The sequence below is a fragment of the Castor canadensis genome, chromosome 11 (genome assembly GCF_047511655.1).
Source record: "Castor canadensis chromosome 11, mCasCan1.hap1v2, whole genome shotgun sequence".
Taxonomy (NCBI): domain Eukaryota; kingdom Metazoa; phylum Chordata; class Mammalia; order Rodentia; family Castoridae; genus Castor; species Castor canadensis.
This window is the reverse complement of record NC_133396.1, coordinates 134,510,880-134,523,306: the sequence shown is the minus strand read 5'-3', so window position 1 is coordinate 134,523,306 and position 12,427 is coordinate 134,510,880.

The following is a 12,427-nucleotide window of genomic DNA, read 5'->3' as shown; positions in this document are numbered from 1 at the left end:
AGGAATGAATCAAAACAAATGTAGATAATTGGAAACCTGAGAAAAGTATTCCTAGACACATGGGAGACCTAAAGATATAGGTCTGAAGGGTTAGCAAATATTTAAGACCCCATTTTCTCAAGCAATACCTGGGTATGGTAGGGCACATGTGTTCATCCCATTTGTGCAGGAGGATGAGATCTGGAAGATCATAGTTCAAGACCAGCCTGGGCAAAATGGATCATGAGACTCCATCCCAACAAAGTAATCTTGGTGTGGTGGTTTCAGATTTGGGGCACTCACCTGAGGGTTCTGCAGTTTGGTGAGTGACAGTGGCTCCTGGGAAGCTCTGTATCCAAGGTCCTCACACAGAAATCATTGCTATGAATGAAGCAATGAGCAGACATTGTCTTGACACCTTCTAGCATGCAGAGTAGGCTCAGCCTCCATACAGCCCAGGCTGCTTGATCTGTTTGAGAAGGAAGAAGACACATCTAGCCCCCAATATCTGGTAAACTAAGGGCCCTAGGACTGGAAAACAGGTATCTGCATCTCTTCAGCAGGAAGGAATTTTGATTATTTTTCCTTTCTTTGACCATTTTGTTGTAGAAATGTGTTATTAATTATATTTACTAATTTCCCATATGTCTATCTTATATTCTTTTCCTATATTTCCTCTTTTTTGGCATTGGTACTGGGATTTGAACTCATGGCTTCAAGTTTGTTAGGCAGGCACTTTACCAGTTTAGCTTTTGTGTCCTGCACAAGTGGATCATGAGACCTGATTGGGAGTGATGGGGAATAAGAAAGACAAAGAAAGATTGGGATTGGATGGACTACACACTCCTGATGAGAGACCTGAGCTCCAAACTACTCCAGGACGTTTATTTTATATTTAAGTACAAGGAAGTGAAAGCAGGCAAATCTTTGTGCATCAGGCACATCAGCAGTAAAGGTTATCTGCAGGACTTCAGAGCAAGGGATGTCAGGAGGTCTCATGAGGAAGTCACGAGTTGTTTATCTTATTGCTCCGGGAAACAAGTATGAGCATGTGGTTAGCTATTTTCCAGGGCTGAAAATCAGTATAGAACTCTGGAACTTCTGCAAGAGAGCTGTGCAAACTCTTGCATAGGAGAACTGTGCAAACTCCTATGGTTCCAAGCTGGGAAACTAGGGCTGTGCCAGCTGAGCTCCTTTGCCAAATCATGGCTAGGTCTATTCCAGGGGATCGACTCTTTACCTGGCTTCTAGTCCCCTATATCTCCCCCTGTTCTATTTCTTAAATGATCCCAGTGCAGTTCAACATTAAATCTGGGGAGATGTCTCTGTACCATTCAATATCTGACGGAAAACATGCAAAAACAAACAATTACTAATATTATTAGTAATATTATACCAGCAAAATACCAAAAGGAATGTTTAAGAGAATTTTACAGATTAAATCCTTGTAAATCCTCTGAAATCATTTTTGCCACATCTACAGGGGAGATAACTTGATCGTGTGCTCTTTGCATAGCCAAAATCTGTTGTCTCAACAGTTGTAGATTTAAGGAATCATTGTTATTTTCCCAGGCTCCCATAACATGGACCTTGTTGCTGGCCCGGGGAAACTGAGACTTATTGTAAGGTGTGGCAATAACACAAATGTGCTGAAAGCTTGCATGACATAATAAATCCTGTGAAAATTTTAAAATTTGTACTTCATCACCCATAACTCGCAAAGTGGCTTCTAAGGTATTTAGACGAATATCAATTTTTTTGTCTATTGCCACTTGCTGTTAAAAAGCATTGCCATTATCTTGGGTCAAAGTATTTTCATAATAAGCATTTTTAATGGATTGAGAGAGTCACTGCAGTGGTAGCCATCGTGGCAATGGCAGTAATGGTTGCTGTAATGGTGGCCACAAGAAGGCCCACTAATTTTTTTCTCTTACTAATAAAGCCTTTACTTCCTTAACAACTTTTTGCCCTCTATTGTGATCCCATGGGCCTGTAAAGTTTGTGGGTACTGATGTACATGGACTTTGTTTAACCAGCAAAAGACTATCATTGCTACCACTACCAACACATCATGTTAATTACAATTTGGACAGATATGAAAATGCTCCCATTTTTAGTAATATTAATTGTCCTAGTTAATGGAGCAAAAGGGTGTTGAACACACACCTGAAGCCCCCTGCTATCAGCTCCAATGCCTCCTGTCTTAACTAATGGGTAGCTTGTCAAATTGAGCATGGTGGTAAAGGCCCCTAGCTTCCACAAATCTAGCTGGATGTTGCCCCCTTTGGGACCAAGCAAAAGAAGTGTTCCAATAGCCTGTTGTATCAGTCTCACAGCTACCATAATAAGACCAATACACAATTGTATGATTGGTGAGATTTATAGCCATGGATGAGACAAACACGTACTGTTCCCATGGGGCTCCCTTGCCAGGGTACCAAGGGTTGCACTTATCATGGCAATGAGGAAAATGGACCAATGTGTGGCATTGTACAGCTCAGTGTTATTAAAACAAAGCATTCTAGTTTTTTATCCATAAATTGAATGGTGTTCTACAACAGGGCATTCTTCCAAGTGGGTGTAAGGGGGAGGCAATAGGATGAACTGGCCACACACATCAGTAAAGCAACAGACTGTCTTGTAAAATTATAAATTGTAGATGTAGGGGTAAGATGACCACTAGAACGGCCCCCAACAAGTTCATAATCATTTGTAAAAACTGATATATGTGGACTTTTCTGGGTAACTGCATGAAGCAGAGATGGAGGAGGCACAAACACAATAATTCTTGGGCTCCTGTAGGGCTTACCTGTCAGATAATGATTGCAATCATAGTCAATAAAAGAACAGCAGGAGTCCCTTCCTGACCCCACCCTCTACCAACCACTCTTGCCATATCCACCAAACATTTTATTTGTCCCCATGTCAAAGGAGTTGACCTAGAAGTTGTTCCACTGCACTTGTCAAGACAGTGTTTAGCGTGTGGCAGTTGGGGAATCCCTGGCTTATTCAACAGAGGAGTTTCCTTTGGCATTGCCATAGCAGGCATGATCGATAGTGGTTGGGCTTCCTCCAGGCCATCAAGCAAAGCTTCTTCATCTGTTGGTCCACAGGCTCCACTAGTCTTCACAAACCATGAAGGCACCCAAATTGGGGTTTCTGCACCTTCAGAAAAAAGACAAGTATGGCCTTAACCCCACATCAAAACTGGGCTGGGAACTCACCAGGCCCCTGTCACAATACTTGTGGTAACTGTTTTTTTTTAAATTTTCCCAATGCGTTTCAACAGAAGTAAGACCAGATTCTGAACAATTAAAAAAATTTAAAATAAAAACAGCTTTCTTAATTTAAGTGGCTGGGGAGCTATCTCCCTCTTTTTGTCTTTGTAATTGGAGTTTTAAAGTATAGTGAGCCTGTTCCACTACAGTTGGTTTTGGGGATTACATGGGATGCCTGTGGTATGAAGAATTTGGTAGGAGGAACGAAAAGCCTTGAAAGCAGTAGAAATGTAACCCAGGGCCATTATCTATTTTAATATAGAACAGCTTGCCCATCACTACAAAGGTGGCCAAAGTGTGGTCTATGACATGGTGCCTTGTTTCCCGATCTTGGCGAGGCAAAAATAAAACCAGAGCAAGTATCAATGATGGCATGAACATAACGTTATTGCCCAATAGATGGAATGTGAGTACCATCCTAGAGGGCAAAGACCACAAGGGTTTACTCCTTCAGTGGACACAGACAATTGAGGAGTGCAATTAGGACATGATTTAACAATCTGAGGGCTTGTTCCCAGGTGATATGAAAGTGCTTACGAAGAGCCCTGGAGTTTTGGTGGAACTGAGAATGACTTCATATGGCCTGTTGTATGGTGATGGGGTATCCACCTGTAAAATTAATGGAGAAACCAAGGCATGGGCCTGGCGGTTGCTCCCTGCCAATGGACCAGGAAGGCCAGAATGGGATTGGAGATGGCCCACAAAATAAAAATGTTGCCATTGTTGCAATAATGCCCACAGCTTATGAAAAAGCTGTTCATCACTGGTATGGAGGTTTCAATGGTTTGACCAGCCATGTACATAGGCACTGTCTGTGTACAAAATGAAAGGAACATGAGCAAAATCCTGACAAGCCAATATAACTGCTTGAAGCTCAGCACACTCAGCAGTGGAAAAAACTGTTTGTACAAACTTTTGTCCTTGAGAGGAAAAATAAGAAGTGTTTCCAAAGCCCAAAGCATCAGTAAGAATCACAAGGGCCTGAGGTATGGGATCCTCTCGACTATAAAGAGGAAATATAAAGGCATGTTGAGAAGAAAAATTAAGAAGTTTAGAGGAAGGCAAATGTTCTCCAAGTTGTCCTATAAAGTTTGCTAATGTATTTTGCCACATTGTATCAGTGTGCCACAACCAAGCCTGTTTTTCCTTGGAAAATGGAACAACAGTAAGTGATGGTTCCAGGTCCAGCAACTGTACAGTGCAAAAACATTCCATGGCTATTAGTTTAGTCATCATATTATGTAAGGGGTGATGACCTTAGCAGGGGAATGCTGTAAATGTAGCCATTCCAGCAATCCCTGAGACTGCCAAAGATCTCCAGTGCGCAAACCCACAGTGGGTAAAATAAGAAGTCGTGCTGGTTGAAAATAAATCGGTACGAGTTCTCAGAGAGTCATGGAATTTTTCAGCCTTAGCTAGGGCCATACGACACTCCAGTGTAAGATGTCTCAGGGATGATGGTCAAGTATCTCCCTGCGAAATCTTAAAAAGAGGAGAGAAATCACATGTAGTGAGTTTTATGGCAGGACACAGCCAATTTATGTCCCCCAATGATTTTTGGAAATCACTCAAGGTTTTAGGCTATCTTCATGGATTTCTGTTTTGGGGAGGCAGGTAGTATATCCCTCAGTAATCTGGCCCGAATGTGAAAAGGGAGATGGTTGCTGGACCTTTTCTGGGGCAATGATAAGACCCCATTTGGGCAGTTATTCAAGGGCATGGGCCAATAAATTTTGAAGAATATCACAATCAAAGTGGCTAAGTAAAATATCATCATATAATGAATAATATAAGCTTGATCACATTTTTGCCTTAAGGGTAGTAGGGCCTTGGCAACAAACTCTTGGGGCAAAACTTTCCAGGATAACATTCATGAGGAACCTAATGATTAGGAATAGGGAGAGAAAAGGAGAGTTTCTCTCTATTGTCTTTATGTAACGGAATGGTAAAAAAGCAGTCTTTTAAATCATCAATATAAAGATGATTCTGTACGGGAATGGCGGTGGGCAAAGGAAGCCCAGGTTGTAAAGGTCCCATGGGTTGTATCACCATATTAACAGCCCTTAAATTCTGTAGCAAATGCCATCTGCCTGACCTTTTCTTCATAACAAAAATATGTGTATTCCATGGGCTATGAGATGTTTCTATATGTCCTACTTGTAATTGCTCCTGTCTTAATTGGTAATTTTATATAGTGTTATGCCTTTTTAGTGGGAAGAATGTAGATCAATTTCCTCAAATAGCCTTTCTGAAAGTCTGACCTTAACAAAATTAATTTTTGAAACATGATTTGTTTGTTCAAACATTTTAGGAAGCATTACTTGACAAAACTCTTCTTGATTAGTTTTTAAAAATATATACAAAATGTGAATACTATTAAGAAGGAACCTTATTATTAGTTCCAGTTGCTAAAAGAAATTTACAAGTATAAGTGATGTTGTATTGACATGAGGGTTGATGGCTGACACTTGTTTGCTTTCTGAAAGAATAGTCCTCCTACATAGGAAGAAAGCCAAGAGAGAATTTGTTTTTTGTTTTTAATTTGTCCTCAATGGTCCATTTCCTTATTTTTTTCTTTTATTTTATCATTTTTACATTTACTTACATGTGTATACATTGTTTGGGCCACCTCCCTCTCCTTCCTCCCTCCCCTCATTCTGAGAAGAACTTATTCTGCCTTCTCTCATTTTGTTGAAAAGAAAACATAGGAGATAATAAGAAAGACATAGTGTTTTGCTAGCTTGAGTTAAAGATAGCTATACAGAGAGATTCCTAGCATTGCTTCCATGCACTTGTGTATTGCAACCCACATTGGTTCATCTCTACCAGATCTCTTCACTACTTCCTGGTCCCCTTCTCATAGTGGTCTCTGCCAGTTTAAGATTACTATATTCACTCCTCTATAGTGAGCACATCAACCGCATTCAAGTTTTAGGTTTCCTTCCCTTTCCCTTTTCTTCCAGTGCATGTTCTCCCCTTAGTGTGTGACCCATGTCCAAAAATATTACTGCACTTGTTTTATGGCCAACGATCCACATATGAGGGAGAACATGTCATTTTTTACCTTCTGAGTCTGGCTAATTTTGCTAAAGATGATGTTCTCCAGTTCCATCCATTTACTTGAAAATGACAAAATTCCATTCTTCTTTATGGCTGAGTAAAATATATGACATTTTCTTAATCCATTCACTGGTAGTGGGGCAGCTTGGCTATTTCCAGAGCTTGGCTATTGTGAATAATGCTGCAATAAACATAGCTATGCAGGTGCTTTGGTAATAACTTGAGCCTCATTCCTTCAGGTATATCCCTAGGAGTGGTATTGCTGGATCATAGGGCAGATCTATGTCTAGTTTCTTAAGAAGCTTCCATATTGTTTTCCAAAGTAGTTGTACTAGCTTCCATTCCCACAGCAGTGTATGAATGTTCCTTTTCCCCCACATCCTCATCACATGTGGTGTTCCTGATGCTAGCTATTCTAACAGGAGTGAGATGAAATCTTAGTGTGCTTTTGATTTGCTTTTCCATTATGGCCAAGGACGGTGAGCATTTTTCCATGTGTATTTTGCCATTTGGACTTCTTCCTTTGAAATAGTTCTTTTTAGTTCAGTTGCCCACTTCTGAACAAATAATGAATTATTTGTTCATTAATTTTGGGGAAGTTTAGTTTTTTTGAGCTCCCTACATATTCTGTTTATCAGTCCTTTGTCCGTTGTATAGCAAGCAAATATATTCTCCTACTCTGTGGGTGATCTCTTTAATTTACAGATCATTTCTTGTCTTGTGCAAAAGCTTTTTAATTTTCATGTAGCCCCATTTGTCCATCCTTTCTCTTAGTTGCTGGGCTTCTGGAGTTCTACTGAGGAAGTCCTTGCCTATACCTATTGCTTCCAGGGTATTCCCTGATATTTCATGTACTAATTGCAAGGATTCTGGTCTGATATTAAGGTCCTTAATCTATTTTGAGTTGATACTAATACAGGGTGACAAGAATGTATCTATTTTCAGTTTTCTGCAGGCAGATAACCACTTTCCCAAGCAACATTTGTTGAAAATGCTTGTCTTTTCTCCCTCATATGTTTTTGGCAACTTTATCAAAAATAAGGTGGGCATAGCTATGTGGATTCATATCCGGGTCATCTATTCTGTTCCAATTGTCTTTATATCTGTCTTTGTGCCAGTACCATGCTGTTTTTGTTGCTATGGCTCTGTAGTATAGTTTGAAGTTGGATATTGTGATAACTCCATTGTTGCTCTTTTTACTCAGTATTGCCTTTGCTATTTATAGTCTTTTCTGTTTCCAAATGAACATTAGGGTGGATTTTTCAATCTCTGTGATGAATGTCATTGGGATTTTGATGGGAATTTCATTAAACATGTAAATTGCTTTTGGTAGTATAGCCATTTTTACTATGTTAATTCTGCCAATCCACGAGCATGGGAGATCTTTCCATCTTCTGTATTCTTCCTCCATCTTTTTCCTCAGTGGTTTGTAGTTCCACTTGTAGAGGTCATTTACATCCTTTGTTAAGTTTATTCCTAAGTATTTGATTTTTTTGAGGCTATTGTAAAAGGAATTGTTTTCCTATATTCTTTCTCAATTTGTTCATTGTTGATGCATAGAAAGGCTACTGATTTTTGTAAGTTGATTTTGTATCCTGCTACATTGCTTAAGTTGTTTATGGTGTCCAGTAGTCTTTGGGTGGAGTTTTTAGGGTCTTTAAAGTATAGGATCATATCATCTGCAAATAGAGATACTTTGACTATTTCTTTAACTATTTGTATTCCTTTTATTTCTTCTTCTTGCCTTATTGCTCTGGCTAGGAATTCCAGGACTATGTTGAATAAGTGTGGGGAGAATGGCATTCTTGTCTACTTCCTGACTTTAGGGGAAATGGTTTCAATTTTTCCCCATTAAGTATGACGTTGGCTATAGGTTTGTTATATATGACCTTTATTATGTTGAGGTACATTCCTTCTATTCCTAGTTTTCTTAGGGATTTTATCATGAAGTGGTATTGGATCTTATTAAAGCCTTTTTCTGCTTCTAATGAAATGATTAAGTGTTTTTTGTCTTTGCTTCTATTAATGTGCTGTGTTACATTTATTGATTTGCTTAAGTTGAACCATCCCTGCTTCCCTGGGATGAAGTCAACATGGTCAGGGTGAATGATCTTTCTGACATGTTGTTGGATTCAGTTTGTCATTATTTTATTGAGGATTTTTGCATCGATGTTCATTAAGGAGATTGGCCTGTAGTTCTCCTTTTTGGATGTGTCCTTGTCCAGTTTGGGGATTAATGTAATGCTGGCTTCATAGAATGAGTTAAGGAGTGTTTCTTCCCTTTCTATTTCATGGAAAATTTTAGGAATGTTGGTATTCGTTCTTCTTTGAAGTTCAGGCAGAATTCAGCTAAGAATTTGTCAAGTCCTGGACTTTTCTTTTTTGGGAGATTCTTTATTGCTGCTTCAATTTCATTATGTGTTATAGATCTGTTTGGTAGTTAATATCCTCTTGGTTCAGTTTTGGATGGTCATAAGTATCTAGAAATCTGTCCATTTCTTCAAGATTTTCCAATATATTGGAATATAGGTTCTCAAAGTAGTCTCTGATGATTCCCTGGATTTACTTGGTGTTTTTTATCTCCCCTTTTCATTATTGATTTTATTAACTTAGGTCTTTTCCCTTCTATCTTAGTCAAGTTTGCCAAGGATTTGTCAATCTTCTTTATTTTTTTCAAAAAACCACTTTTTGTTTTACAGATTCTTTGTGTTTTTTTTTATTAATTCATTAATTTCAGTCCTTAATTTTATTATTTCTCTCCTTCTGCTTGTTTTGGGTTTTGCTTGTTCTTATTTTTCTAGGAGTTTGAGATGTAGCATCAGGTCATTTATTTGAGATCTTTCTGTCCTTTTAATATATGCACTCATGGCTATTAACTTTCTTCTTAATACTGCCTTTCTGTGTCCCATTGGTTCTGGAAGGTTGCATTTTCATTTTCATTAAATTACATGAAACTTTTGATTTCCTCTCTTATTTCTTCAATAACCCACTGATCCCTGAGCAATGTGTTATTAAGTCTCCTATTATTTGCATATTTTCTGCTATTGTTTTCATTCTTGAGTTGAAGATTTAATGTATTGTGATCAGATAGAATGCAGAGAGTTATTTCTATTTTCTTATATTTGCTGAGACTTGCTTTGTGCCCTAAGATATAATCTATTTTGGAGAAAGTTCCATGGGCTGCTGAGACGAATGTACATTGTGCTGTTGTTTGATGAAATATTCTGTAGCTAGCAGTTACATCCATTTGTTTTATGATGTCATTTAATTCTAGAATTTCTTTCCTGGTTTTTTGTTTGGATGACTTATCTATTGGTTATAGGGGGTATTAAAGTCTCCCACTACCATAGTGTTGGAGTCTATATGTGTTTTTCAGTCCTTTAGTGTATGTTTGATGAAATTGGTTGTACTGACATTGGGTGCATACAGGTTGATAACTGTTATTTCGTTTTGATGTATTGCCCCTTTTATTAGTATGAAGTGCCCTTCTTTATCTTGTTTTGCCAATGTAGTTTGAAGTCTACTTTGTCTGATGTAAGCATTGCTACTCCTGCCTATTTTCCAGGGCCACTGGCTTGATAAATCTTCTTCCAGCCTTTCATCCTAAACCAGTGTTTATTTCTGTTAATAAGCTGGGGCTCTTGTAAACAACAGGCTATCAGATCTTTATTTTTAATCCAGTTTACCAAACTGGATTGATGGGAGTGTTTTGATGGGGGAGTTGAGTCCATTGTCATTCAGTGTTAAAATTGATAGGTAAGTTGTTATTCCTGCCATTTAGTTGTTTTTGTTGTTTAAGGATTTGATTGCATATGGCCAAATCAATGCTACTCTCTGATTATTTGTCATTTCTTCTCCTGTGGTTTGATATTTTCCACCCTCTTGGAGTTTCCTTTGTTTTTGTCTTCTGTGTGCAGAATTCTTTGTAGAGTCTTCTGTAGTGGTGGCTTGGTGGTCATATATTGTTTTAGTTTCTGTTTATTGTTAAAGGTTTTTATTGCTCCATCAATTTGAATGATAGTGTTGCTGGGTAGAGTATCCTAGGGCTGAAGATATTTTTATTGACTGCCTAAAATACCTCACTCCAAGACCTTCTTGCTTTTAAGTTTTCTGTTGAGAAATCTGCTGCTATTTTGATGGTTTTACCTTTACATGTTATTCGCTTTTTCTCTCTTACAGCACTCAATATTCTTTCTCTGTTCTCTGTGCTTGTTTTGATGGTAATATGCTGTCAGGGGCTTCTATTTTGGTCAAGGCTATTTGGTGTCTTAGAGGTTTCCTGTACCTGAATGGGCATAGTTTTCTCTAGATTTGGGAAATTTTCTGTTATCATTTCATTGAAAATATTACATATCCCTTTGGGTTGCATCTCTTCTCCATCTTCAATGCCCATGATTCCCAGGTTTGGTGTTTTGATGGAGTTGCTGAGTTCTTGCATATTCCTTTCACAACTCTTGTGTTGTTTGACTAAGATTTCACCTGTTTTTTATTTAATTTCAGTTTTATCTTTGTGCTCTGAGATTCTGTATTCCACTTGTTCTGATCTGCTGGAGTGGCCTTCCACTGCATTTTTTGTTTGACTAAATGGACTTTTTATTTCCAGGATTTCTGTTTGATTCTTTTTTCTGAGGTTTTCTATATCTTTGTTCAGCTCCTCTTTTATATTTTGTGCTGTCACCTTTAATTCATAAATCTCTTTTTATAGAGTTCTTTGTTTCACTTTGGTGTTTGTTGAAGTCCTCTCTGAGTTCATTTATTTGTTTCTGTGTCTTCTTATATTCTTTATTTTTTGTGTCGTGAAATTTCTTGCATGCATCTTGTACATTCTGGCTTACTATGTCTAGTATCTTCTCCATGAATTTTTCAATGATATATTCCAAGATTTCTTCTTTGAGTTTTTATGTGGGTATCACTGGGCTACATAGTGACATACATCATTGTTTTGTTGTGGTCAGGAACTTAGTACCCATTTTCTTCATTTCCCATTGAATCCTGTGTTGAATTATTTTTTGAGGAGAGTGGTTGCCATCCCTTCTTCTTCTTTCCATTGCTCCTCTTGGTGCTGTACAACTATCCTCTTGATAGACTAGTTGGTGGATTTGACTGCCTGATTTCTTTCCCTGATTTAATTTTTGTGTTATGACTGACTTGGTTGTTAGCTAGGTTGATATGCTCTTTCTGTTCTTATTCTGGAAATAACAATAACAAATAACCAGACCAGTTGTTTACATATTATATAGAAATATATTAATGATAATATCTATAGACAGTGGGATTGAGGGAGAATGGTTATTAGGTTATTTATAGATTAAATATTCTATTGTTCCAAATAGAACACTTACAGATTAGCAAATAACTATTTTACTGAATGCTCAAATACCAAATATTACAGATTTGGGAACTCTTTTTACTTAAAAATATTTTACTGACAAAATATGTATCTATGGTATAACAATGTTACAATTTTTGAATTACACTTTATTTTTAAATTTGTGATTAAAATATTTTGATTATCCATTCATATTTTCCTTTCCTTTTTTTTTTGATGGGGCTGGGGTTTGAACTTAGGGCCCCATGCTTGCTAGGTGGATGCTCTCTCACTAGAGCCACTCTACCATCCCCTAGTTGTCTGTATGAATGGGGGTCATTGTGATATTACCATATACATATACACTTTGCATGATCAACATCCCTTAATCCTTCTTTGCCCCCATATACACCTTTTCCAAATTCTACTAATCACTAACCTACATTAAGTTTGACTTAAAAACTTTTTCACCATATGATAGTTATTTCACTTAAATTATGTCCTTTGGTTCCATCCATTTCACTGTAAATGAGAAGATTTAGGTCTTTTTAATGACTGGACAATATTCTATTATATGAACATACCATATTATCTTTATTAATTCATCTGTTGATGGAATTCTAGGCTGATTCCAGAGTATAGCTGTAGTGAATAGTTGCACAATAGACATGAGTCTGCATATTTGGGTATGCTGAAATTATTTCTTTAGATACACTCACAAAAAAAGGGGCACAAGAAGGGGAAGGAAAATATACACAATCCCAAGACCTCAAGAAAGAATAAATCTTGGTAGAAAAACAAA